At 41.1% G+C, this 26,295-nt stretch overlaps 1 pseudogene; it reads right to left on the bottom strand.

Annotated features, from left to right (window-relative positions):
- Positions 1–250: 250 nt before the first annotated feature.
- Positions 251–1,555, bottom strand: LOC110214637 (phosphoglycerate kinase 1 pseudogene; annotated as a pseudogene).
- Between the last annotated feature and the right edge of the window lie 24,740 nt (positions 1,556–26,295).

The raw sequence follows: 26,295 nt of genomic DNA, 5'->3' as shown, positions 1-26,295 counted from the left end.
GTGTTTGTGCTCTATAGATCACAACAATGGCTTAGACACACTAAATAAGTTCAAGTGAGATCTGACAACAGGCAGAGCTAGGAAACACAACATTGAGCTGCTTCTGCGGCCTTCATTGCCCTACCTTCTGGCCATGGGTTGAGTCTTGAGGGAGAAACTTGTCTAATGCCATGCAAAGGGACAGGAAGCACTGTAGTGACATGTTGGAAGGGCTGTGCACAGGTACCAGCAGGCAGGAAAGTAGCATCCATTAGACATTGCTCAGGGTGGCCACTCCAGGGAGAGCTTTGCTCTCCAACAGCTGTAGATTGGCACCAGCCACAGTGCTCTTTGTCCTCAGTGTTCCAGTTGGCACAGCAAGTGGCAGTATCCTACCACCTATGATAGTGATGCAACCCCTCTTGGTAGCCTCCGCCACATTGTTCATTAGCCCTTCGGTTCCCTGAACAAAGGCTTCCTACTGAAATAGTCCAACGGATCTGTTCCACGCAATATGTTTGGCCTGGGCCACAGCTTTTGCATACTTCTTATTGCCCTTGGGGTCACATGGATGGGGTCACCAAACCCATCCACCCAGCAGGGATGCCAGAGGCCAATGTGGCTTGACCAGTCTTAGCATTCTCCTCAAACTTGTCCATTGTGACAAAGTCAACAGGCAAAGTGATCTTGACACCATTCTTCTCAGCCTTGGTCATCAGGTCTTTGACAATCTTGGCCCCCTCTTCATCAAAAAGGAAAGTTCCAATCTCCATATTGCTGAGCACCTTGAGGAAGGTGAAACCCATCCCACCACCAATGATCACCTCATTGGCTTTGTCTAGCATATTGTTGATCAACTGGATTTTGTCTGCAACTTTAGCTGCGCCCAAGATAGCCAGGAAGGGCCTCTCTGGGATCTCCAGGGTTTTGGCAAAATAAGTCAACTCCTTTTTCATGAGGAAACCATATGCCTTCCGGGGCAGATTCACTCCTACCATGGAACTGTGGGCAAGGTGAGCAGAACCAAAAGCAGCATAGACATAAACAACCTTTAGTTTGGAGAGGGATATTTGGAAGGCTTCTACTTTGGCTGGCTCTGCTTTGATCTTGTTTCCAGAAGCATCTTGCCTTTTCCTTCTCCTACATGGAAGCGAAGATTCTCCAGCAAAATGATAAAAGCATTGGTACACCCAAACAATCCTTCAAGAACAGAACATCTTTGCCTAGCAAGGATTTGAGCGCTGTAGCTAGGGGCTCCATGGAGAATTTGTCAGGCATGGGGATACCATCAGGTCGGCCTGAATGGGTCATCAGAACAATAGACTTGGCTCTATTATCCAAGCAGTAAGTGATGCTAGGAAGAGCAGTCTTGATTCTCTGGTTGGTGGTTAGCTCTTTATTCTTCATGGGAACATTAAAATCTACCCTTCTGATGACCCCTTTCCCCTTCAGGTCCACTGCATCCATGGTCAGTTTGCTGGAAAGAGACATATTGGTGATGAGGAGATCACAGGGCAGCAGCGGCTCTTTGAACTGGTAACTGATCTGTACACTGGGGTCAGCACCTACTGCCAAGTGCCCAGACATTATTATTTAAACTGAAGAAAACTCCTTTTCCCATAAGCAATTGCTTCTCTCTCTCTCTGCCTTTCTCTTACACTCTTCCTTAAATCTCATAATATCCTAGGTTTAAAAAACATCAAGGTTATTGGCTATACATACATACATACATTATATATATATATATATATATATACACACACACAACACAGTGTAACAATAAAATAAAGGCACAAGTAACTATGAGAACTATCACAGCTAGAGTTACACCTAACAATTATTATTATTGCTGACATCATTCCATTTTGAATCTAACATCTGTCAAGAATCTTTTTCATGAAGTTCGCAAGATAACATTTAAAACAGTTCTTTTAGTTCTTTCCCTCTGACTTCCCACAGTTTCACTCAAGACCATAGTAGTAACTCTGGGGTGTGTGGGGTGTTCAGGGAGAACCAGCCCCTTTGGTGTGAGGGCTTGCTAAGACCTTTTCAGGGCTGCTCATTCACCTTTGGTGACCACCTTCACTCAGCTCTCACCTGTAGCTCCAAGAAGCTGTAGCACGTGCATTGGCCATACCCCAGTAAAACCATATTGGCAGATGGGCTAAACCAGGTTGAGGGTAACCAAGAGGTGTCAAACCCATCAATGAATTAGGGTGATATCTACCCCAAGATATGAAGACTTCCCCTGGAGGAATGGGTGGATGAGAACATTTTGTTCCAATGTCCAGAAGGTGGCTGAAACAGGAGCTAGGGAGAGCTTAGAGCTTGGTCAGACCAAGTGGAAGACACCAAGGTCATCCACCACATCCCAGGCCACTACCAGTCATCCTGACCTTTGTCTTGCCACTGGGCTTCAAAGAGAAAAAGTAAGGCTGATAATTTTGTGCAACTTTTCCTCACTTAAATCCAATTCATGTGCAAGTCAAGACATCAATATGATATCATCGGTCTTCTTTGAAAACAAAGGACAAACAATAACAGTGATAACTTTACAAAATAACAGTTCATCTGTTATTTCACAAGAGTCCCATTCCCTCCTAAAGATATAGCCATAGACTGTGGGAGAGTTATTGAAACTGGTGTTATATAAATAAAAATTGAAAGTGATCATATCATTTACATTATTTACAATGTTTTTAAATGTACCCAATCCATTCCATATTTTGCTCTGATAACTATAATTAAATAAACACTATACTTGCTTTTAGAAAGGCAAATGTATTCTTCTTCTTTTCCTTTCCATTCTTCTTTTAAGATCACCAAGACACAACTGACCCACTCTTAGAACTTCTCATTAGATTCCTTATGTGACCTCTGATGGTGATAGGGCTCACAAGGGACATATATATATATCATCTCCCCATACTAGAATATAAGCAGTATATCCTTGTTTAGTCCTTTACCTTTGTTTATTCACATTTATCATTTTATATTTTTCTTAACTCTTGTGTTTGAACGCCATAGTTTCTACACACTTCAGATCTTTTCATCAGGGATGAAAAGGGATGCTTGGAAGTCATCTATTTCATTAAAGGTCCATTTTCTTCCTGTTGGATTATGTTCAATTTTTTCTGGGTAAGTAATTCTTGGCTGCAGGTCTATATCCTTTGCCTTCTAGAGTATGGTATTCCAAACTCTACTCCTTTATTATGGTAGCTGCTATATCATATGTGTGATCCTGATTGTGGCTCCTCAGTACTTGAATTCTTTCTTTCTGGCTGCTTGCAGTGTTTTTCTTAGACCTGAAAGCTCTGGATTTTGGCTCTCTTGTTCCTGGGAATTTTCATTTTGGAGTTTCTTTCAGAAGGTGACTAGTGGATTCTATTTCTACTTTGCCTTCTGGTTCTAAGAGATCTGGACAGTTTTCTTTTTAACATTTCTTGATATATGATGTCTAGGCTATTGTTTTGGGTATGACATTCGGGTAGTCTGATAATTCTTATTTTTTTTTCTCCTCCATCTCTTTTCCAGGTCAGTTGTTTTTGCTATGAGATGCCATAATTTTTTCTTTTTTTTTCCTCCAGCCTTTTGACTTGATTTTAATGTTTCTTGTCTCAAGGGGTCTTTGGCTTCTATTTGGTCCATTCTAATAATGTGCAGGGAGTTTATTGCTTGGGCAAGGTTTTGTACTTATTGTGCTAAGCTTTCCCTTTTCATTTCTTTATTCTGTATCTCTAATTTCTTTTCCATTCCCCCTCTCTAGTGCTCTCATTTCATTGATAGAAACATTTCAAAACTCAAAAATCTTTTCTAGAAATTCTAGTTGAATTTGTGCTCAAACTGCCTTTTTTTTTTGATTCTGCTTATTGATGTTTTAGAGTCATTTTCTGCTTCTGGCTTAATATCTGAAGTGTCTCTGTCATAAATATCTTTTTATAATGCAATTTTTTACCCTCATTCTTCCAGCCTACATTCTGATTCCAGACTTGATATTAGAGCCAAATTTTGCACACTTTGGGAGGGAAGTATGGGCTAGTCCTTTTTTTGCTTTCTTAGGATATTGAGAGTTTTGTTGTTCCAGGATTTCAAAGGCAGATAAGGCTCAAGACCTGAAGTTTTTAGTGTTCCCAAAGAGATTTATTTTGGGGTAAGGTCTGATTGCTGCACCCAATCTGAGTTGTGACTTGGATCTGAGTCTAAGCAACAGTAGACTGTTTCACGACTTAACCACTAACAGCAGTGATCTTTGAGCCCCAAAATATAAAATTTGACACTACTTCCACCTCTTCTCTTCTTTTTGCCAGGATGTGATGAGACCAGCTGCCCAAATCTTAGTTTTTTTAATATTAAGCTTCAATTCAGCTTTTATACTTTCATTTTTCTCCCTTATGAAGAGGCTTCTTAATTCCTCTTCATTTTCTGCCATCGGAGTAGTATCATCTGCATATATGAGATTGTTGATATATCTTCCAGAACTTTAATTCTGGCTTTTGATTTATCTAGCATGGCATTTCACATGATGTACTTTGCATATAAGTTAAATAAGTTGACAATATACAACAGACGGTGACTACAGCTATGAAATTAAAAGATGCTTTTTTGAGGGAAAGTTATGGCAGATCTGGACAGCATAGTATAAAGCAGAGACATCACCTTGCCAACAAAGGTCTGTGTAGTCAAAGCTATGATTTTTCCAGTGGCAATGTATGGCTGTGAGAGTTGGACTATAAGGAAAGCTGAGTGCCCCTAGGCATACATATATGTAAACAGGGGCATGAGAAAAAAGACAAAGGAAAAAAAAATCTGATAATCAAGCCTTCTCTAGCATCAGAATGAATGAGTTCACTGACAGGCACATTTTAAATTATTCTTATAGCTAAGTCTAGGTTAAAAAAATAAAAAGGAAAGCTGAGTGCCACAAAATTAATGCTTTTGAATTGTGGTGCTAGAGAAGACTTTGAGAGCCCTTTGGACAGTATGGAGATCAAATTAGTTAATACTTAAAGAAATTAATTCAGAATATTCACTGGAATGTCAAATACTGAAACTAAAGCTTAAATACTTTGGCCACATAATGAGAAGATGGGACTTATTGGAAAAGACCCTGATGTAGGGAAAGATTGAAGGCAATTGAAGGCAAAAAGAAAAAGGGGCTGGCAGAGGATGAGATGGAGAGATAGTGTCATGGAAACAACAAACATGAACTTGGACAGACTTTGAGAGATAGTAGAGGATAGAAGAGTATGGTGTGTTGAGGTCCATGGGGTCATAAAGAGTTAGACATGATTGAAGGACACAACAACCACAACAACAACAACATAAATACTTATATCATATTTGCTTGTAATGTTGACTAGTATGTGTGACCACACAGGCAAAAATCCAGTCAAAGTGTTTCAATGAATACATAATGCGATATTTGAGCTAGTCACCAGGTGATATTCTCCTCAATGTCACCTTTATAGGGCTACTCTTTAACAGGGTGCAATATTCCTTATGACCAATAGAGAGAACTAAAACCTTAAAACCACCATGGCATCAGGCACTTTGAACTGTGACTCAGAAGTGTTTTAAAGCCTTAGCTCTTCTGAGTGCCTGGTCTAGGAGATGAAATATAAAATCATTCACTTACAGTATTTCATAAATTCGTCAAAGTTGGCATGCATTTTCCCTCATTTTCCATTAAGATTCATAGATTCTTCCCAAGTACATGAGACCCACAGGGAAACACACTCTCACAGATTTGAACACATTCACTGCATAAAATTGGAATTTATAAGATATATTATTATAACTTGGAGTGTCTGGAAACTTGCTTTTCCTAGGGGGCATTGAACTCTGAGAGAAGTGAGTATAATAACCAATGATTTGGGAATATCCAGTGTTCTCCCTTTTTTCTATAGTCCTCCTTTCAAAAGTCCAGTCCCTTGAAGGACATTACCAATAATGAGATTGGATTAACTCTCCTCAATCAGATTCCACCCAAACCTTCTACTCAGGTTTGGGTGGAAACAAATTCTTTGAATAGGTTGCCCAAGGCTGGGTAATTTAGAAGTAAATGACATAATCAAAGTTCATTAGAATAGGCCCACCCCTTCATTCTCTCATTAATTGTTAACCAATCAGAGTTGATTGCCACCCTCAGGAACATCCCTTTTCCTAGAGCATGTAAACCTTGAACCCACTACCATGATTTTCTTTGGCATTCAAGAGTGCCACTGACCTCTTTTATTAAAATGCTGACATTATTAATAAAACAACTAATTACCCAGAAATTAATGTCTCTTGTCACAACTCCAAACTCAGTTCACAACTTCACTTTCACCAAAGGAACAGCTGTCTCCTGAGGCTGTTTGCATAGGAGTTATTGGGCATCCTTTACCCTTCAACTCTTAAACAATGCAATCATTGCAACGCAAACATTGCAGATTTAATACAGTCTTACTATGCAGTAGATGGTGTTCTTAGGTCTGACTCCTTAAGAGGCAACATTTTTTTCCTAGTCAATTGTTAGACAAACTGGAGCATCACAGGAGATGACTTTTAAAGGTCTTAGACATTACTGTGAACTATTTCCCTCCTGAACCCCACTTCTCTGTGACCTGGATTTCCTGAAACTCATGACCCAATTCTTCTGTCCATGCTATGTCTCAGGTAGGTCTTTCCTGTGTTCATTCTGGGTTTCAGACTACTTTTAGGTTGCTACAGCCTTTCCAACAGTTCATAGGCTCTGACTCATTGTTATTTGAGAGAGGGAGACAGAGAGAGAAGAGAAAGGGCCAGATTCTCTTATTCCCTAGGATGGAGGTAATGTGACTGCCATCCTGGATGCTGTGAGTTCACTGTCTCTGCAATCTCTCTCCTGACTACCACTCTTCTGGGGTTACCTCGCATGGTGTTCTTATACAACTGTCAGAAAACAAGTATTATCTCTTGGTTTTAAATACTCTGCTCATTGGGACAACAAGAGTCACCCCATCTTTTTTTTTGTTTGTTTTTTCAATAAATTTTTAACCATTCCCTTTACATGAATAAATTGGAGTAATTTATTCTGATTCCCTGCATTTTCTCTCCCTATCTGCTGTCATTTGAGTGGGTACCACAGGAGGATAAGAAGGAAAAAGGAAGCTTGCCAAAGCTGGGATTACATTAAAAATCTCCCCTTAGACACCAGAGAGCTTGATGTGGTGATGTTAGGGAGTAAGAGGAAGGAAGACTCTCCTTTGGCGTACTTCTGCTACTGATGAGGTCTAGAGGTTTAGGGGTGCTGCTACCCCAAAATCATGGCACATTGGTCCTGTCCGAACGAATTCAACCCAAGCCTTCTTTCAGCCAGAGACAAGGTTTATTAAAGATCTGCCATATTAGCTAGACTCTTAAGGAATCTGAGCATCTGTGAGCTATTGGCTAGATTGTAAAAATCTGAGCACCTTAATGGACTCAAGATGGACCTTATATACAGAAAGACTGTGGAAGGGATCTGGGAGGAATCTTGATGGGAGTGACCCAACACCAGAGACCTCCTTGATCAAGTGGGAGAATTCAAGGAGAATCCCTTAGACAAAGGGGACCCAAATTCTTTTTGGGGTAAGAGGCAAAGATCTCAGCTTGGGCCTGTAAGAGATGGCCTAAAGTACAGTTTCCTCAGGCCTAAGCTCTGAGTTGAGTTTCACTTTTCTCAAAAATCCACATCAGCACAGGCAGTTCCTGGTCACTCCTGCTTCCTAGTACACACATACATGTAGTTCCCAAATATGGGTATGTTTGCTTCTACTGGGCATTAGTTGCCGAGTTTAGATTGTACTCCTTGAGTACCCAGCCAATGGGGGAAAGAGGTAAGACAGTGGGAGGGGGAATGCATTAGGGCTATAAAACTTTGCTTCTCACAGCGAGCTGCGCACTCCCTGGCCCTGGCTGCTGTTGCTTGAGCACCCACAAGGGCTGTGCCCTTTCTCATGAAAAAGAATAAAGACCTTTTCTGATCTCTGATTCAGATTCCAAACTCTTGATTTCGGTAGTCACTGTCCCACACAGTTTTGAGGAATCATCCGGAATCTCCCCCCCCCGGAAGAGGAGAGGGTCTTCCTAGCCTTGACTGACCAGCAGGACATCCCTCCAAAGTCTTAGCAGTGGCCAGTGGGTGTGGGAGTCACTCTCCTCTGACAGGAAAAGGCCAGAAGAGAGGCCGAGAACAGAAAACGACCTGAGGGGACAAGAAAAGCCACTCGAGGAAGAAGTAAAGAGTTATCAGTCACATAAGTCTGTGTACAGACCCAGGTAAGAGTTTATCTCAAGAGACCTGGGTGACTGGGTGGTGGGGTAGAAAGACTGGTCCTGTTGAGTCTATGAGATTGATTTCCCTCTAAGAGCATCTGGAGCAAGACACCAAGGGCTCCTTGCAAGCATGCTTGGTTGAGTTTGCTAGATTGAGGGGGGTCCAAGACATCTCAGTCAAGAAACAGGGAGTCTCCCACCATGGGAAAGTAAAAAGGGTGGGGCATAGGCTAGTCCTGTTGAGTCTGTGGGGTTTAAGGTTCTAAGAGGTCTGAGGCAAGAAACTAGGAGCCTCTTCACAAGGGCTGGTCTGGTTGAGTCCAGATTAAGGAGCCTAAGAAACCCAAGTCAAGAAACAGGAAGCCTCCACCTGGAAATAAAGTCTCAGTCCCCTCCCAAAGGTACTGGAAAATAGCCCATTAGGGGCTAGACTAAGTCATTGGAGTGATTTAATTGGAATGAATGGCCAAAATATAAAGGGGGAGATAAAAATAAATGATTAAATATGATACAGCAATTTGTTGTATGTCTGTTTTGTGTTTGTCTGTGTGGTGTGAGTGTCCTGTGTAATTATACAATTGGTAAAAGGCAAGTCAAGAAGGATCCTCAAAGTATCAGGTCAGAATTAGAAAGAAATAAGATACGTGCAGTTTTAAAGTCCATCGGAGAGAAGTATGGGTAGAAAGAAAAGCATAATCTATTTACATGAACAGTGTGAACAGAGAGTTTGAGAGTAAAAGGTTTGGAAACTTGGAGAATTTTTGGAAAAAAACAATTCTCTCTCTCCATTCTAATTCTGGCCAGGTTTTGAATGTGGAGGGAGGGGGTGGAGCCAAGATGGCAGAGTGAAAGCAGTGGCTTGCTTGAGCGTCTCCCCCAAACCCCTCCAAATACTCATAAAAAATGGCTCTAAACAAATGCTGAAGCAGCAGAACCCACAAAAAGACAGAGTGAAACAAATTTCCAGCCCAAGACAACCTGGATGATTGATCAGAAAGGTGTATCGCACTGGGCTGGGAGCGCAGCACAGTGTGGGAGCACAGGCCTCAATGAACCTGGAGCAGGCCTCAGAGGAGTGAATCATGGGCAGCTGTGGAGGTTTCCAGACTCCTCAACCCACTAATGCCAAAGACAACTTAGAAGGTCAGTGGGAAAAGTCTGTTTCTGTTGGTGTTGAGAAAGGAGGCGGGGTTTCAGCTTCATTCCCCAAGAGCGTGGTCCTGGGGGGGGGCAACTGCTTCCCAAGCTTCCAGCCCACAGACTGAGGGGGAATCCAGTGGCTGATCAGAGAGGGATTGCAGAGATCTCTTTGCCAGTGCAGAGGCAGGAATCTCTTGCTTTGCCCGTGTTTAGATCTGGGTCACAGTTCTGGGTGGCGGTGCTGGGGTGAGGAGGAACGCTGGCATGGTGGAGCTTGTAGTGGCTGTGGAGAGGAACCCCATCTCACAGTTACAGGACAGAAAGAAATACTTGTGGTCACAGGCCAGGAAAGGGGTAAACACCTCGCCCCTTATCATACCACCTTGTAAGAACTGAAAATTTACAGGTCCCTACAAGTATCTCTAAAAACAGCTATGCAAACCCCTGAAGCTTGGGACAATACATTCTCCACATTGGAAGCAGACTCTTACCTTAACAAAGAGTTTAAAACTCAAGTAATTGGCCGGGATCATGAGCAAGCAACGCAAAAAGAGTCAGACTATATTATCTTACTTTGGTGACAAAGAAGATCAAAAGATACAACCAGAAGAAGACAACAAAGTCAAAGCTTCTACATCCAAAGCCTCCAAGAAAAATATGAATCAGTCCCAGGCCTTGGAAGAGCTCAGAAGGGATTTTGAGAAGCAAGTAAGGGAAGCAGAGGAAAAACTGGAAAGAATGTGGAGGGAAAGACAAAAAAAAGAAAGAAAAAAGAAAAAGAAAGAAAGAAAGAAAGAAAGAAAGAAAGAAAGAAAAAGGGAACCTTATCCTCTCAGATCAAAAAGAAAGGTAGCACTCAATCTTTTCTGCCTCACATAAAAGAGAAAAGTTTTTGTGTACCGGAACACAACCAAAAGGTAATTTAATTCATTCTGGCAATATTTTAAATGAAATGTGATGTTCTTAATTTAATGCCTAAGTCAGAATTTATTACACAGTTTGGCACTAAGGTAAATTGGGAAAATGTATGGATCTGAAATTTGTTAACTGAGTGACATTAAGCAAGTTATCTCAGTTTATCTCACATGATTGGAAGGTGCCTAACACAATGCCCGGCAGAGGGCAGACACTTGAAAAAAAATGTTAACAACTATTATTATTAGTTCCTTAATTAGATATGACCAGTATACAATGCCAATGGTGAAGAGATGCCCAATTTTCTATGTAAGGAAATTTGGAGGTGCAGTCAGCACAATTGGAGTCACCTGATTGGTAATGTGTTTGTTTCAAGTTTTAAACATCCAGTATTGTTTCAAACTGGTAAACTTGCATCAGTTATGTCAAGCAGCTTTTCATAATTTGGATGTTATTTAAGTATGAAGTGAAAGAAACTAAAGAACAGTGGAAAAACTGTGTAAAACCAGTTATTGGTTAAACCTAGAATTGTTAATTGATTATAGTGTGTGAAAAGGTGGGGTTTGGGTAAAAGCCTTAACTAGATTGGTTCTGCCCATTCAAAACAGTCCTTCTTGGTATATGGGGGTCAACAGGCAAAGGGGCACCAGAATCAACCCCTCCCTGTGGTACAAGGCAATTCCCCTTATTTTGTAAACTCTAGGTCTCTGGAAACCATCTGTATGAGCAAAGATGCCCTAAGAAAAGAACTTGCTTGGGTTATGGAGTTCCGACAATGAACTTGACTAGCTGAGAATTTGCAAGTATATAGAAATCTCTAATGATTGGCTTTTTGCATTAGGATAAATTTAAGTTTGAGATGTAAATCCTGGAAAAGTTTTTCCTAAGCTATAATTAGTAAAACTTGCTGCTTGAGGTAAAAGCTCATAGGATTTTATTTTGAGTTGTCTGATGGGGCATAATCCATCGATAATCAATAATCCACCATCTGAGAGAAATGCCACAAGCTACTCAGAGAAGGTGATACTGGTGGGAAGTCAGCATTGGGAAAAGCTAAGAGGACAATTTTATCCTCAGTCTAAGATGGGATCCTCCTGGCTCAGTTTCCCCATTATGTTCCTTGGGAATGTTACCCACCTGGCTATTCCTGAGTCTGGCTATGAGGTGGATTTGATGCAGCATGGTTGGAAAACTGAATTATCTGAATCCAAACAGAGCTAAGGATGTTTTATTTTGTCATATTAGGGCCCTAAATCTAGTCCCTGCTTTGTATCTGGGCCCTGCAGTTTTTTGTCAAATTTGTGTCTTCTAGACTACAAGCCATTCACCTACAGTTGGTAGCAAACATTGGGGATCAGCCAATGTCCCCACATAGTTTCCTGGATGCAGCCTGTGCTCAGTTCCAGTCAACCTCCTCTTTGGGACCCCCTTGAGGCAGGGACAGCTCTATGCCCCATGCCAGCAGGAAGCAGTTTCAGAAGCCAAGATCTTTGCCTTTTACTCCACAAGAATTTGGGTCCCATTTGTTTGAGGGGGGAATTGATAGGGTTGGGATCTGGGCCCCAGAAAGGAAAAACCCTGGACTTTCCCACATGGCCAAATCTCTGGCATCCACCTGAGGCTGTAATCCCATCAACTGGCCTTCCCGTCCCATCCAGATCTCCCTGCTAGCATAGATAGGGGTGGGAGTGGCCCCAGGAGACTGTTGGACCTGGTGAAAGGGTTCAGAAAGATTTTTATTGGGTCTGTTTTAAGTTTTTAATATACTGCTTACATATTTCTGAATTTTCTTATATGATGTAATCTGGTAAGCAATTGTATTAGTTGTGTTGCTGGAAGGGCAATTTCTTTATAATCTAGAATGTTGTTAAATTAATTGTGCCTTCAGAGAAAAGAGAAAAAGGAATGAATTGGGGCTGTTGGGGCATCTACATGGTCCTGATTTGTAACATTTCCTTTTAAGTATTGTAATTTAAGGAATAAGAACTTCCAAGTTTTGACTATGTTTAAAGGGAAGTTTTAGCTGGGATTATCTGACTTTCACTTATGAAATTTAAAATTGTTAACTAAGCTATTTGGAGTTATTGTGTAAGTCAAGCACTGGTAAAAGTATTTTGTGTGTGTGTGAGAAAAGAAACTTGGTAATTATGCAAAAAAAAGATTTTGTGAAATCTCATAATTCTCATACAGACACCTTTTCACTAGAGAATTTAGGTAACTAGGTATTTTACGGTAATCAGGAAATTGCAAGCTGTTTTTGAGAAGCAGAGATACTTTTATGAAAAAAAATGTTTTGAAATCTTTGATATTCTTTTAGAGGGCCTACTAAATTTCTATTTACAAGAAAATTATGTCTATACCTACTATGAACTTAGGAGTTTTGTTCCCGGGTTTGTTGTGTCCTTGGACTGGACTTAACTGGTGCTTTTAGAGAAACAGTCTCAATGGGAGCAGTGTCAGAGATCTAAGACTAGTGATTAATACTAAAGCATATAAGCTGTAAGTAGTGTGAGAGACGATCTCTCAAAAGTGAAGCCTCCTCAGGGGATCAGTAGTTCTTGTTAATATTTCTTGATTGTTGCTTTCAAAACCCTCCCCCCACTCAGACCCTGTTTTTTTTTTTTAAATGCTTAGCAGAAAGAATAGCCCTGCCCCCAACCTGAACTGCTTGCCCTTTGAAAAGCTTCCTGCCTTTTCTTGTCTCTGGGATAAGGGGGAAGGGGGTTAGGGAGGGGAAATTGCAGTAAATTTCAGTTTCCTAGGAATTACTTAACTCATGGGAATTCGGCCCTAAATCCCCTCCTGATCACCACACCACTGCTACATAAGCATTAGGTTTACTAAATAAGGGCATGTATGTTTGGATACCTTGTTTCCTTATTCTTTGACTTTGAATTTTTGTGCCTAGAATGTAAGTCCACTTCCCAGCTAATGGGATAGGAAGATTTTCTTTTGCACTAGAATGTAAACCTGCCTCTCCAGCCAATGGGAGTAAGGGATAGTGGTGGGTGGAGGTTTTTTGTGTTAGGATATATAATCTCATTTTGCTTTCTGTGCCTTGCCTTTCTCCTGCTGGAAGCCTACCAGAGGAGCAGATGCCCTTCTCTAGAGATTGTAATAAAAAAGTAACTTTTGCTTCCACCTTGAGAAGTCTCTGAGTTTAATTTGGGTTAGGGTCGCTGTTCCACACAGTAGGAAAGATCTTACTTACTGTTTTGATATGAATTCATTCCATGGCCTAGCAAGAGCTAAAATGACTGTATAAGATTCGAGTCCTGAAAGTGTCTCATTGTTTCAGACTAAGGTTAGAGAGGGATAAATAAGCTTGGGAAACAGAAAGGCAAATCTATTTAGAGTAGGAACTGATGATCTTAATGGAAATTTGATTTTACTTAGGATGTTATTAGGAACCAGAACATGTGTAGCAAATTATGTAAGCTACTTAGAGCTCACTTTGGAGATGTTCCCTAATTAACGTGAAACTATAATCACACCTGAAACACTGATAAGGGGAATTTATTATCTAAGACCTTGGGAACTGTTACTGAACTATTATTTTGAGTCCAGCTCCAGGTGTGGTTAACAAGGAACTGATTAAGCTACTGACCCATGACATCAGCAACCTGCAAAGAGGTTTGTGAGCTGCATCTATGAGCTGCAAGGGGGTGTTCTCATGGGAAGGTCAGGAGAATGACTTTTCTGCATGACTGAGGTAGGACCTGACTCAATTTTGCCACTATGACACCTGGCAGACTTTAAACCTGGCTCAAGGCAGTTGGTCATTATATAACTTCTGCCCGGAATTGACATGAATCTAGGAAAGAATTGTTCCCTTACTTTAGTTCATTCATGGCAAATTCCTATAATCATAAGTTTTGTGAGCATAAATATTGAATCTATTAAAAAAATAAATAATAAAATTGATGGATGCTGGAGCATCTGAGGATATTATAGTAAGATGCAAGTATAAGATTGAATTATTTGGCCTAGAATTTCGGAATTAAGTGTTCAGTCTTGACATATGTTACTAGTATATTCCTGTATAAGTCAGGATCCTTTAATTTCTCATAATGGTTATGATGAGGTCGAGGTTTGGGACCCCAAGATCACAAAACGAGGGTCCCACTTAAAGGAGTTCAGTCCAGTTCTTTCATCCAGGGGGAAGTTTGTTGAAGATAAACCATATAGGCCAGGTGATGCCCATAAGAACGAGTGGGCATGGGAACATCTCAGCATTTAAATGGGGCTCCTGGTGGAGACAAGTACTATGGTTCTTACTTATTGCTGTAAGTGGGGTAATACTTCTTCCTGTCTGCTTGCCTTGTATGATGCAAATAATCACCTGAGTAGTACAAAACTCAGTACAAAAGATGCTACATGTGTCAGTGGGGAGATCAAAATCGTGGTGGTGAAAGCTCAGGGGTGGGTTCCTCTACAGACTGTGGGTAGAGTTGAACCTGAAGACCATAATGAGGAGAGTCTAATAGAAGTGTTATCAGCAGTGTTGTGAGGAAACTGCAAAGTAATGATAAAAGCACAGGGGGGATTGTGAGAGATGACCTAAAGTGCAGTTTCCTCAGGCCTAAGCCCTGAGTTGAGTTTCACCTTTCTCAAAAAACCACATCAGCACAGGCAGTTCCTGGTCACTCCAGCTTCCTGATACATGCATATATGTAGTTCCCAAATATGCATATGTTTGCTTCTATTGGGTATTAGTTGCCACGTTTAGATTGTACTCCTTGAGTACCCAGCCAATGGGGGAAAGAGGTAAGAGAATGGGAAGGGGCATGTGTTAGGGCTATAAAACTTTGCTTCTCACGGTGAGCTGCGCACTCCCTGGCTGCTGTTGCTTGAGCAGCCACAAGGGCTGTGCCCTTTCTCATGAGAAAGAATAAAGACCTTTTCTGATCTCTGATTCAGATTCCAAACTCTTGATTTCGGCGGTCACTACCCCACACAGGCCCATACCTCATCACTACCTAAAAGATTCCAGAAAAATTAGGAGTTGTGGAAGCAAAAATGTTTGGGTCAGTCAGTCAGTCAGTTAATAAGCATTTTTTCAGCATCTACTCTGCTAAGCACTGGGGATACAAAGAAAGGCAAAAAACCATATCTTGAGGTCCTCTCAGTCTAATGAAAACAATTACTTACAAACCAGATCTAAACAGGATAAATTGGAGATGATCAGTAGAGGGAAAGCATTAGTGTTGGGAGAGGTTTCTTGTAGAAGGTGGGATTTTAGTTGGAACTTGATAGAAGTTAGGGAAACTGGGAAGCAGAGAGGAGTGAGAGCATTCTAGGCTGGGGCATTTCAAGGCCAGTGAAAATGCTTGGAGTCAGGACATAGAGTGTAGGAACAACAAGGAGGCCAGAAGGTGTCACTGGATTGCAGAGTGAAGGGTGGGGGGGAACTAAGGTGTAAAAATCCTGGAAAGGTAGGAGGAATCTAGGTTGTGAAGGGCTTTGCATGACAAACAGAAGATTTTACATTTGATCCTGGACATAATAGGAGCCACTGGAGTTATTGAGTGTGTGTGTGTGTGTGTGATCTCTGCTTTAGGAAGATTTATTTGACAGCCAAGTGGAAGATGGACCAGAGTGGGGGGAGGGGGGACTTGAGGCAAGGAGACCAACCAGAAGGTAATGACAATAGTCCAAGTGTGAAGTGACACCTGCCTCAGGGTGGTGGCAGTGTCAGAAGTGAGAAGGGGACATGTAAGAATGATGTTATGAAGGTAAAATTGACAGGGCTTGGCACCAGATTGGATGTAGAGTATGAGAGGAAGTGGGGAGTCAGGGATGACATCTGGGTTGCTAGCTTGGGTGAATGGGAGGATATTGGTACATTTGACAATAGGGAAGTTCAGAAATCTGATATTTGGCAGCAGTGTCATGATACTGGAGGGCCAGGGATTCTGGTGGTCATGAGATCATCAGTTCATAGGATCATAGTTTTAGGATAGAAAGGACTTCAGAGGTTATCCAGTCCAACACTTTCATTTTACAGATCAGGATACTGAGGTCCCAAGAGGTTAAGTGGTTCAACTTGTTCAAGATGCAACAGTTGGCAGAACCAGGATTAGAACCTGGACCTTGCGCCCTCAAATCCAATATGCTTTCCATTGTACTGGTGGAAAGAACTCTGGATTTGGAGTTAGGGCACCTGGATGTCAATCCTTGCTCTGATACTTATTACCTGTGTGACTTTAGGCAAGTCACTTGGGTTCTCCAAATCCCTGTTCCCTAATCTGTAAAATGAAGCAGTTAAACTAGATGATTAATGAGATTGCTGCGATCTCTAAAGTTCTAAGATTTGAAAGTCCCTTCTAGCAATAAGTCTATGATCCTATGATCCCTTACATTATCTGGGCATAGGATCAATGGCACCGCAGTCCTCACTTGTGAAGTTCCTTCTTTGCCTTCCTTCACTGTCTTTCTCTGGGTTTTAAGAGGGTAGAAGGATGGGATGGTGCAGCGCTATGGAATGGAATCAGAGGGCTGGGGGAAGGTAGAGGAAAAGACCTCTCCAGAAACATATCCATAGCAGTGACCACTGCTTCTCCATCACCCTAGTCAGAAGGATCAGAGTCTGACCTATCCTTCTCGGCACAGCCTCATTCCTAGGTAGGTCCATTGTTCAGTTCCTTTATTCATGGAAGTCACAACTGCTACTACCACCTCGTGGTAAGATGGAAAATGACCAGAGATGTGCTAGACTCAGCTACTGAAAATTCAGCTTTCAATGTGAGTGAACAGTAAATCACAAACACTACGAATCAGGGTTTGATTGACTGATTTTATTGACTGTCTAGATTTGAAGAGGAGAAGCTAGGTGGAGTAGAGAGTGGAGTGCTAGGCCTGAAGTCAGGAAGGTTCCTCTTCCTGAGCTCAAATCCAGCCTCAGACACTTACTAGCTGTGTGACCGCGGGCAAGCCACTTAACTCTGTGTATCTCAGTTTCCTCCTCTGTAAAATGAACTGAAGAAGGAAATGGCAAACCACCCCAGTATCCTTGCCAAGAAGAACATGTTTTTGTCAGACATGATAGAAACGACAACAAGGAAATACTGCAGAAAATGTTAATAATGCAGATTAAATTTCAAAGTGTGCCACGCAAACAGTTTTTCCCCCCAGAGAGATGGTTGTTAGACATTTACCATCACGCCACTGAGAATGACTCAACTCTGGGACCCTCCAAGGAATTGGGAGGTGCCCACTTGGTCTCCTGACCACAGGATCTCTTAAGCTTTATATGACCATCATGGCAGTCAGGATGGAAACTCCAGCGGGGAAAGGGGAGCCAAGAGCATTTAGAGGAACTTCCACATCATACTAAACACAGAATTGGTGGATAGTCTCAGGATCCAGGGCTCAATTCATAACTTGAAACTCCCAGCCCAACATCTGTAGGACAAGAGAGGCTGGAAGGAACCTCAGGGATCATCTAGTCCACCTTCAAACTTCCCCCTCTCCCCTTCAATATCTTTAACAGAGACTTTCCTCCTGAATATTTTCAGTGACAGGGAAGTCGCTACTTTGTTGAGGCAGCTAGCTATGATGCTGGAAAGTTCCAGTTGTGAAAGTAAGCTTTCTTATACGGAACTGAAACCTGCCTCCTTATCACTTTTACCAATCAGTTCAAGTTCTCCCCTCAGGGAAGAAGTGGATTTGGAGGCAGAGGAATTAAGTTTGGATCGATTACATATTAGCTATGTGAACTTGGACAAATCTCTTAACTTCTCTGGTTTCAGTTTCATCTGTAAAGTGAGATGCTTGTCCTCAGGGGTGTGCTGGTGAGTATTTAATAACCTGCTCTTGGAGAAAAAACTATGCACGCACACTTTAAGTTGAATCTGTATTATTCACATTTTCTCTAGAACTTTCCTAAGTCCAGACAATCAATAAAACAAGAAACCAGTCCCTGCTTTGTAGTATTTGCCAATTTCTAAGGCGCATGGAATATTTAACAACTGACTCCTCCACGCAGTTTGAGCTGGCTCCAGCACCCGCCCCCCCCCTTTTTTGTTGTTCAATTGTTTCAGTCATGTCTGCCTCTTTCTGACCCCAATTTTGGGGTTTTCTTGGAGTGGTTGGCCATTTCCTTCAGCTCATTTTACAGATGAGGAAATGGAGGCAAACAGGGTTAAGTAACTTGCCCAGGGTCACACAGCTAGTAAATGTCTAAAGTCAGATTTGAACTCAATTTCTAAGGTCTCTTCCATTTCCAAATTCTGTGATATCTTCCACATGAAGGAATTTGGAGACAAGAATCATGTCCTTTGCCAAGTCTTCTCTTATCCAGGCTAAATACCCTTAACTGTTCCTAATATCATGTGGTTTTCAGATCTCTTTCTGTCCTGGTGGTGTGCCTTTGACCTGCTTGACCTAACTCTTATTCTGATTTCTTCCTGCATTTCATCATTCTCCACCTGGCTGAACTGCTCTGGACTTTACCTTCATGGCGGGGAGCCTTATCATCCTGCAAGATTTGGACTCAACTCTATCATCCATCAGCTCTGGAACTCACAGCTCCTCAGTACCCTTTGTCCCTTGGGCCCTTCCCTGTCATCAGAGAGCCCCTCCAATAACTTCTTCTTGTTCCTTACTAACTATATAAACTAGGGCACCTAGGCCAGCTTTCTCTTCATTTCTATCACCTCCATCTCCCCCCTTTCAGCCTCCTTTTGTGTGTTGTCTTTTTCCAGTTAGATTGTAAGCTCCTTGAGGACAGGGACTGTCTTTCTTTTTCACATTTTAAAAAATTCCCAGTGCTTAGCACAATGCCTGGAACGTGGTAAGCATTTAATAAATAGTTATCGGCTGACATCTCTGACCGTACCTGCTCTGATTCCTCTTCTACCTTTCACTTTCTCAACATGATTGTGAAAAAAGCCTATTTTACTCAGAGTTAATAGATATTTAATGTTATGTTTTATATTTTGTATTTAAACATTTTTATGTTTAATAATAAATTAATGTTAAATTTATACAAATGTGTACATATGTATGTTATTCATAGAACACTATATATTATACAACATAAATCTAACATTAAATTTACATAACATATTATTCATAGATTGTTAGAGCTGGACAGGACTTGAGATCACATAGTTCATACCCTCATTTTATAGATGACGAAATTGAGGTACAGAGAAGTTAAATGAATTGCCTAAATTTCTCCATCTAGTTAGAAGAATAGCCAAGTCTACAGCTCAGATCTCCTAACTTATAGTTTGCTGTTTTTACTGTGACATCATTCTCATTTAACCACTCAGTGCTCACACAGATCTGTGATCTCATCAGTTCAGGAGTTCTTTGCCATAATCCAGATTGCAGCCCATCAGTGCCTGCCCATGCCATACTGTATGATTCTTGTTTATGTCCTCCCTGGCTTTCACCACAAAGGGTCCACTCAACATGTTGGAGGCCTTCCTCAATTTCCCCAACATCTTGAGGGTGCCAGTGGAGGACTCTGGTTGTTTACCTGTTGTCTCTCACTTGCCACATTACCAGTCCATCTTCTTTTGATGTCATGTAATTCTTTTATGAAATCACTTACTCCTGTTTTCTTCTCTGGAGTTCCTGGTTGGTTATATGTTGCAGCCTGCTTGCACCCTTCATGAACCTTTCCATTGTCCTCTGTGTGAGGGCAATTTATTTGTTATTTTTAAATTATTTTTAAATTAAATTTTATCTCTTTTAAAGAACAAAAATCCAACTCCCTTCCTTCCCAACCTTCCTTTTCCTTCATTGGAAGGAAAAAAACCAAAATCCTTGTAATAAAATATGCATAGTCAAGAAAGCTGACTTAATTGCTTTGGCCATGTCCCCAAAATCTGTCTCAATCTGCTCTCGGCATCCATTACCTCTCTGACAGGAGGTGGGTAGCATGGACATTCATCTTTAGTTTTCTGGAAAAAGTGGTGTGCTAGGTTTCATTGTCCTCAATAACACCAATAGAATATTTATATTGAAAAGACGGGGGCTTTGTTGTTATTGAAAAGCTTGGAGGAAGTACAAGGGCTTTAGAGTTTTCTGAAAACAATCCAGCAGAACCGGGGATTATTTTTAATTTTTCCCTGTTTCTTTGGTTGTCATGATCAGAAAAGTTTTATCACCAGGGGGCCAGCCCACTGGTGATGGCCACCTTTGTGGTTAACAAGGCTGGTCCTCAGAAGACAGACCTGGTTATTTTCCTGGGACAATCATGAAGACTTTTCCAGCCTGTTACAACCTGCTTGCAATATGCTGGCATAGCTACGGGGAGCTCAGAGTCATTTCAATGCCACAATGAGGCATCAGAGTAGGACTTTTGTGGAGATCATTCCACAAAATTCAACAAAACACTTAATAAATTCAACCAGATAGAGCATTTATTAAATGCTTACTATTAGGTCAAGCTCTGTGCAAGGGATACAAATAAAAGCGAGGAAATCTGCCTTCAAGGAATTTATGTTCTTTTTTCTAAATTCAATTTTATTTTCAGTTCTAAATTTTCTCCCTTCCTCTCCCTGTCCCTCGCCCATTGAGGAGGCAGAAATACAATACTCATTGTATATGTGAAGTTATGCAAAACATATTTCCACATCAGCCATGTTCTGAAAAATAAAAGGAAAGAAAGGAAGAGAAAAAAATATGCTTCTATCTGTACTCTAAGTCCATCAGTTCTCTATATGGAAGTGGAGAGGATATTTCATCACGAGTCTTTTGGAATTGTGGTACAGCAATGTCTTGATCAGGGTTACTAAGTCTTTTACAGTTGACATTGTTACATTATTACCGTTCTCTTGGTTCTGCTTACCTCACTTTGCATTAGTTCATACAAGCCTTCCCAGGTTTTTCTGAATCACTCTCCTTAATCATTTCTTATAGCACAACACAATCATATAACCATAACTTTTAGCCATCTCCCAATTGATGGGCATCCCCTCAATTTCCAATTCTTTAAGACAACAAGAAGAGCTGCTATACATTTTTTTTTTACATAAGGATTCTTTTCTTCTTTCTTTCATTTCTTTGGAGTATAGCCCTAGTAGTAGTATTGCTGGGGCAAAGGATATGCACAGTTTTATAGCTTTTGGGGCATTGTTCCAAATGGCTTTCCTAAATGGTTGAACTGGTTCATAGGAGCTTACATTTTAAAGGAGGAAGACACCAAATAAATGGGGAATTGGAGAGTGGGAAAGGAGGGGCACATTTGCACTGGAATGTCTGGAGATGTCTGGGAAGTTCAGCAGAACCAAGCAAGATAAAGCCAAAGCTGCTCTGTCAAAGCTCAGAGTGATTCTAGGGGCCCAGTTCCATTCTCAGGTTGGGAGAGAGTTAAGGGCAAATGGAATGTCTGGAGAGTTTTGCGATATATTTTTAGGCTCTACTAATGGGCAGAATACAATGTTATGCCTAGGGCACAAGCTTAGTCCTCCGGGTCAAACAATATGCCTCATGGAAGCTGCCAGAGGGGGACGGGTCATTGATTACTGAGTGGATTCTAAGGACAAAAGTTGGCCTGTGGAGAGGCTCCAGATCCTGAACAGATGCTACCTTCTAATTGGCAGAGACATTTACTGTGTGACTCAAGTTTTGCTTTGCATTCACTGCTTATGGGTGTAGAAGAAATGACCTTCACTCTGAATTTTTCTTTTGATTCTATAAGACACATATTATTATTGTTATTATAAAGCATGATAGGGAGAGTTGCAGGTTGACCCATAGAATTACTTTTGTCAAGCAAGTGGGCTTTGATTACAAGAAATTTCCTACTGATACTGACATTAAAAAAGTTATTATCAAGGGCACTGAGACTGGATCATAAGCTGTTACGAAGTACAAGGGAAAAAAAATTCCATCCAAAGAGAAGTAGGGACAGAGTATGCAGTTCTCAGATATGGTTTTGAAACATCTTATGGTATTTCTTTCCACAGTGATATGTGATGAGCTGATGAGCAGGCTCACGGGGTTGGGCTGATAATGAGTGGATGTCAAAACATCTGCATGAGCTGATGGGCCAGTAGAAGGGCAGGCTGCAGTCTGGCACCCAGTGTCACTCGTTGTCTATATGCTCATGGTCATCTCCCCACTTTGGGCAATGGAAGAATGACAAGGAACAGAGGGGCAACAGAGAAGGGTTATCTTAAGTCTTTAGGTTCCTCCATAAGGCTGCTGGATGACCCTTGTTCCCTTTTATGCCTATAAGATACCTCGCTTTGCCCTGTAACTGTACACCTCCTCCATGTAATTGAATCATCTCCACCACCCTGGGTTTGATTGTCAAAACAAGGAAAAATAAGGGTAGAGGTCCTCTAGTTTAGCTTCCTATGATTAAGCAAGTGAACTTAAAATCTACAGTTCACAGCACTGAGGCCTACAATCAGAACTTATATTCACTACCCCTATAGAATCATATCAAACTGATTAATAGTGATTAGAATAAAATAGGGGTCCAGCAAATCCTCTATCATAGATAAGAGGACAAAAATATACCATGAAAGGCTGGGTTGGTAGTTTGGTTTTACAGGAGATGCAGTATATACTTCTTCAAATTATTTTCTGCTGAGACTGGTGGTCCATGCCTGTAATCTCTGCTACTGAGGCTGCTGGATTTCTTGAGCTCTGTTTGGAGTTCTGAGCTGCAAAGGGCTAAGCAAGCCAATAGGTTGTCTGAACTAAGTTTGGCATTAATAGGATGAGCTCCCAGGAGCAGGGGGCTACTAGGTTGACTAACAGAACAGTCAAAGCTCTCCTGCTGATCAGAGGAGGACTGGACTGAGTAGCCCTTGCAAATCCAGCCTGGGTGAGACAAGGAGACCCAGTTTTAAAATTAACTGGCAGCTTGGTGGCATAGTGGATAGAGTGCTGGGCTTGGAATCAGGATGATTCTTCTTCCTGAGTTCAAATCGAGCCTCAGACACTTAATAGCCATATGACCTTGGGCAAGTCACTTAACCCTGTTTTCCTCAGTTTCCTCATCTGTAAAATGAACTGGGGAAGGAAATGGCAAACCACTCTAGTATCTTTGCCAAAAAACCCCAAATGGGATCATAAGAGTTGAACACAACTGAATAAAAAGTTTTAAAATCTCTCTCTCTCCCCTCCCACATATGTGTATATATAATTTGTAGACATGACATACACACAACTAATTATATATATACATAATTCATATATAATCCACAATTTATATACACATATCTGCTTATAGTAAATTTTAGCCTTAATTTTGTATACCAATTTACATACTGTATCTAATTTATATGCTATTCCTTCCTCCAATATCAGAATGTGAGATCACTGAGGGTAAGGACTTATTTTTCCTTTCCTTGTATACCTGGCAGTTAGCACAGTGCCTAGCAAGTAGTAAGTGAGGGCTATAGTAATAATAATAGCTAGCATTTACATAATGCTTTAAGGTTTGCAAATTGCTTTACACATCTTAACTCGTTTGATCCTCACAGCAATTCTGTGCAGTAGATGCTGCTATTATCCCTGTTTTATTTATAATGAAACTGAGGCTAAGAAAGATGAAATGACTTGGCCAGGGTCATACAGCTGGTAAACATTTGAGGTAGTATTGAATTGAGGTCTTCCTGACTCTAAGTCCTGCACTCTACCCATTGTGCCACCTAGCCGACTGGACTAGGATTGATTTAATTATTTGATGAAGGGGTATCCTGAATCTTTAGGTTCCTCCATGAGGCTGCTGGCTGATTCTTGTTCCCATTTATGCCTGTAAGATACCTCGCTTTGCCCTGTAACTGTCCTCCTCCTCTATTAACACTATCTGCACAACAATCCTGAATACTATTTTATCTTTATTAGGCTAACACAGAAGATTAGGGAAAGTTTCCTTGAGGAGGTGGCATTTGAAGTCAACATTAAAGAACTGATAGAATTTCATTAGGTGGGAAAATGGCAGTGGAGGACCAGAGTGGGAGGAGTAAAGGGTTAATAAGCTAGATGGCACAGTGGATAGAATGGTGGACTTGGAGTTGGGAAAACTTGAGTTCAAATCCAGCCTCAGATACTTCCTCGCTGGGTGATCAGGGTAAGTCACTTAACCACTTCTGTTTCAGTTTCCTCAATGATAAAATGGGGAATAATAGTTGTATCTATCTCCCAGTATTGTTGTGAGGGTCAAATGAGATAATATTTGTAAATTTCTTAGTGTAATGCCTGGCATATAGTAGGTGCTTAATAAATGCTTATTAGCTTCTATCAAATTTGAGTTTGGTGTCTTTTGTCTGAGGATCAGCTATTCAGGTTTGGAGAAGGTCATCTCTACATTGGCTGCAAGGTAGTGAATTTTTGGACCATAGCAACTACCAAAGACTTGTGATTGGGCAGTGTGTGTGTGAGAGGTGGCAGGTGCACGTATGTGGATGGTGCTGCTTCCTGAGCTATGTTCATCCATAACTGGCTCCTTCCTCCGATTTTTGTAATCTACCACAAGCAGCAAATTGTCAATTAATTGATTAATTAACCAGCTGGGTATGTGTCTATGGTAGGAGTACTCTCCCAAGGTCCTGCCACATGTAGGCTAGATTAGTTTTTCTTTTCAGTGTCTTGAAATAGTTCTTAATTCCCTCAGGAGACTCATTGCTGGTGTACTGATATGGCTGGTAGTATAGGTGTAGAAAATCCAGGGCATGAGGAATTGGCATTCTCTCAGATATTTGACCATCATGTTGGCTGGTTGGTACAGTGGATAGAGAGGTAGGCCTCAAATCAGAAATATGTGAGTTCAAATCTGGCCTTCAATTTAGTTAGGCTGATCCTCAGACGAGAAACAGAGAGGCCATCACAATACCCAAATTTAATAGGAAGGAAGGAGAGAATTAGCAGGCAGACCCTCATTAGCTGTTTGACCCTGGGCAAGTCACTTGACCTCTGTTTGCCTTCAGGGTTGTTGTGAATAAAGTGCTTAGCACAGTGCATAAGCAATATTTATATAGTACTAGTAGGCATTATATAAATATTGGCCATTATTATTGTTATCATCATTATTATTATGATCATATCACAGATAGCATAGAGATAAGGAAGTTGCATCCATCTGAATGAATGCTGCACTCGTCTGAATATCCTTTCCCTGATCTAAATATTTTCCCTCTTTTTCTTAACTGTGCTAGTAGTATCTCATTTCATTTCAGTCTTAAAGCTGAGCTAATAGAATGGTTCAGGCTGGATGACTATAATGATCAACATGGCCACTAGGCGGCACCACTTTCCAACTATGTCAGAAGATGACAAGCGCCTTGGATGGGAACTTTCCCCATCAGCTGCAGTTTCCCTTACTTTTCACCAGATGGTGCTCCAACCTCACAGGAATAATCCAGTCTCCGTCTCATTGGCCTCTTCAACCAGTGAGTGGTTGTAGTGTCACCATTTTAAAAAGCATGAATATGGAGTTAATATGCTAAAAAATGACCACAAGAGGATATCCCCCTCATATCAACTTGTATCTCCAATTTTCTGTGTTTAGAAATGTCTCATCTCATTACCATCCCTCCCCACTGTCCCATTCATAGGATGTTACAATTTACTTTTAAAAAAATGTGGTTTGGGAAATATCAAATAACAAAAATTGTAAAGAATTTTCAAATTAAAAAGTTTCAGGGTTTGTTACGGTAGGGTCAACTTCCGTTACTACTCTGATGCTCCAAATATCTCCTTCTAGGCAGTTTAAGGAAAGACAATTAATATGGAAAGATTTAACAAGTTTTGTAATTTGAATTTTCAACTGCTCTCAGGAAATAAGGAGCAAGAAATGCTGGACCTGGCACCGAGTGAGATCACCGTAGCCATGGTTTGTGCTCCCCTAATTTTGCTCACCTTGAATTCTCTGCAATCGGTTCCACTTCCAACGTTCCTGTCCTATCTTCTTTAAGTCTGCATAGTTCTAGGGGTGTACGTGTGTGGTTTGTAGAGTGCTACTCTGCTCTAGCCACTTGAAAGGAAAACCCTAAGTGGAATGTGAAGGATGTC

This window comes from Phascolarctos cinereus, unplaced genomic scaffold (assembly GCF_003287225.1).
Source record: "Phascolarctos cinereus isolate Bilbo 61053 unplaced genomic scaffold, phaCin_HiC Scaffold_4;HRSCAF=312, whole genome shotgun sequence".
NCBI lineage: Eukaryota > Metazoa > Chordata > Mammalia > Diprotodontia > Phascolarctidae > Phascolarctos > Phascolarctos cinereus.
This window is presented reverse-complemented; position numbering and strand designations above follow the sequence as displayed.